Here is a 2,681-nt window from a genome sequence, read left to right on the forward strand (position 1 = left end):
TATATGGCGATGGTGTGATCAGCAGTGACATCGCAGCATGCAGCTAGTGTATATAAGGGCAGTCACACCAATTGACTATCGCGAAGGACTGCTTAGTCTAAAGCTCGAGTAATTTTAATTACTTGGCTTGGTTGGTAACTCGATAACTTTTTATATAATGCTTTTTCTTATTTTTAGTTGACAGGGTGTTGGTTCAGTCCCCTGTGTACTTTGATTTCTCCCTGTTCCAGATGCAGAATCACGTGAAGGCCGTTTTTGTTCATTTTTCTCACTTACAATAAAAAAATCAAAAATCAAAAAATAGAAAAAAAGATAAAACAGTGGACAACAGATTGTGCTTTAGTTTCCTGTTCACTCAGTATCTTTTTCTCTTGCATTATTACCTTCAGTTTTTTTTCTGAGTTTGCAGCTCACGTTAAATGATAGTTTTGACTATGGTCATCTGAATGTTCATTAACGTACTAAGTGATTGTGATAAAAATGAATTTGATAGAGCACTTGCCTGTGTAAGGCAAAGGTCCGGAGTTCGAGTTTCGGTTTAGTGCATGGTTTTAAACTGCCAGGAAGTTCAATATGCGCAGTTGTTGGTGGATAAGTACAGATATTTCTATTGCTGACAGAGGAGAGAGTACTGAACAACATTACATCAGTAGTTGCTTCATTTGCAGACTAATAATTATAGCTGCTACAACCAGCAGGTTTTTAGGATAATTAGTACCTCCAAGTATTTGCGACACAAGCAAGTTATTAAAGTTTACATATCGCTGGGCAGCAGGTGAGGTATTAAGGTGTGGAGACGTGGACGCGAAACGGATGGTCTATACTAACAGGTGTAGTCCAATTCATGGCACTGTTACTACTGTGCAGAAAACATCGGAACTCTCCACCTTCACCGCTAACACCCTGGATAATATTATTACCAAATAAGCAGCAACCAGATGCAAGATCATGTTTTCTTTATTTACTTTTGCAAATCGATTTCAACTGATTAACAGCCATCATCGGTGCTACAAATACAAGAATAAAAATTTTAAAAATTAAGAACAGTGACCAAATGAATAAAGGCGTTCTTCGCCGAGCATTTTTTGATGGGAATGGAAGTGATAGGACAACGAGAAGCGAGAGGGGGTGGAGGAGGGAAGAGTGAGGAGGGGGGTAGATAAACAGATCGGTGATTTGAATTATGTTATTGTGACTAAGTTTGCGTTGACGCCCTTTAGTTGACGTCTTTGTCGACTAAACCAACAGACATATGGTGTGGATTCACGTCTCATAATATACGAGCACATCGTAAGAGCCCTTACGAGTTCTCAATTCATCCTAAGAGCCTGTGTTAATTTTCCCATGTATGAAATGTGCTAGCACTTTATTTCTAAATTTGGTCTTGTTTCTTTAATAAGTTTGTTTCGTTCATGTCCGTAATTTTCTTATCTCAACTTAGTTTACTTTAGATGTGCATTCAGCAATGTGGTGCCATCTGCCGGGGGGGGGAATCCGATCTTCCTGAATATCATTTACTGTACGCTAGATGGTTGCCAACACCGTTTTTACGTTTTGGCATTACGATTAACTTTTGCTCTTCGATAATATGATAAACTTTTAAAAAAATTTAAATTTTTAAAACGTTTTTTAAAAATTTTTATATGGTGTGCGTCTCACCTATGCCTGTACCTATTTTTACTTATTTGTACAATCGCTTTTTGGCGCATATCACATCCCGATCCTTCACTCCTCGAGGCCCGGAACCTCTCACTCCTTCTCCGCCAACACTTTCCTAGAGCCCCCATCTCCCTCCTCACTCCTAGAAGAGACACAATTCTCATCTCCTTCCCCAGCCCCACCCTCCATACTGACATCCTCTCCCGCATCCCCATCACCCACTTTGGCCCTAATGCCTCCCTCTCCCCTGCTCCTTCCCCGTCTCCTACCCACCAACCCCAACCCCCGCATCGCCCGCCGACCCACACCGCCGTGATCACTCGGCTCAGTCTGACGATAACGGAGGAGGAGGTGTTGGCGTAGCTCAAGGCGCATCTTTAACTCTGCTGGCCCCAAACGCCTTATGCGGGTTTTCTCAGAGGACGCCCCCTCCATTGACTGCCTTCTGAAGGAGGCTGCCCTCCTCTTCTACCAGCGATACAATGTCTACCCCTCCCGTTCCCCTCCTCAATCCCTCCGCTGCCAGAGGTGTCTGCACTACAACACGCACACAACAGCTGAGTGCCGCAAGGCCCCCGACCTGCCCGCATTGTAAGCAAGCGCACTTCCTCCGGCAGTGCCCTAAACTTCAGTCCCCTCCCTCCTGTAATACCTGCAATCTCCCACATCCCACCTACTCCCAGAAATGTAAGGCCCGACCCCCTCCGACCACCCCTGAACGCACCGTCCCTGTGTGGCTTTCGGCCCTCCTTCTCTTCCGATGACCTTCACCTCACTCATCTCGCCTCTGAACAGCTTAATTCCCGTCTTTCTGATATCTTCCTCTCCCTTGACCTTGAACGAGCCTATGACCGCATGTGGCATTCAGGTCTCCTCTTCAAGCTCCAAACCTTCGCCCTTCCTATTAACTACGTCCGTCTGATAGCCTCCTTTCTTTCCCACCATCCTTCCTACGTCACCATCCACAACATGGATTCCTACACCTTTTACCCCTCCGCCGGTGTGCCCCAGGGCTCCGTCCT

Source organism: Schistocerca nitens, chromosome 7 (assembly GCF_023898315.1).
Source record: "Schistocerca nitens isolate TAMUIC-IGC-003100 chromosome 7, iqSchNite1.1, whole genome shotgun sequence".
In the NCBI taxonomy this organism is placed as follows: Eukaryota; Metazoa; Arthropoda; class Insecta; order Orthoptera; family Acrididae; genus Schistocerca; species Schistocerca nitens.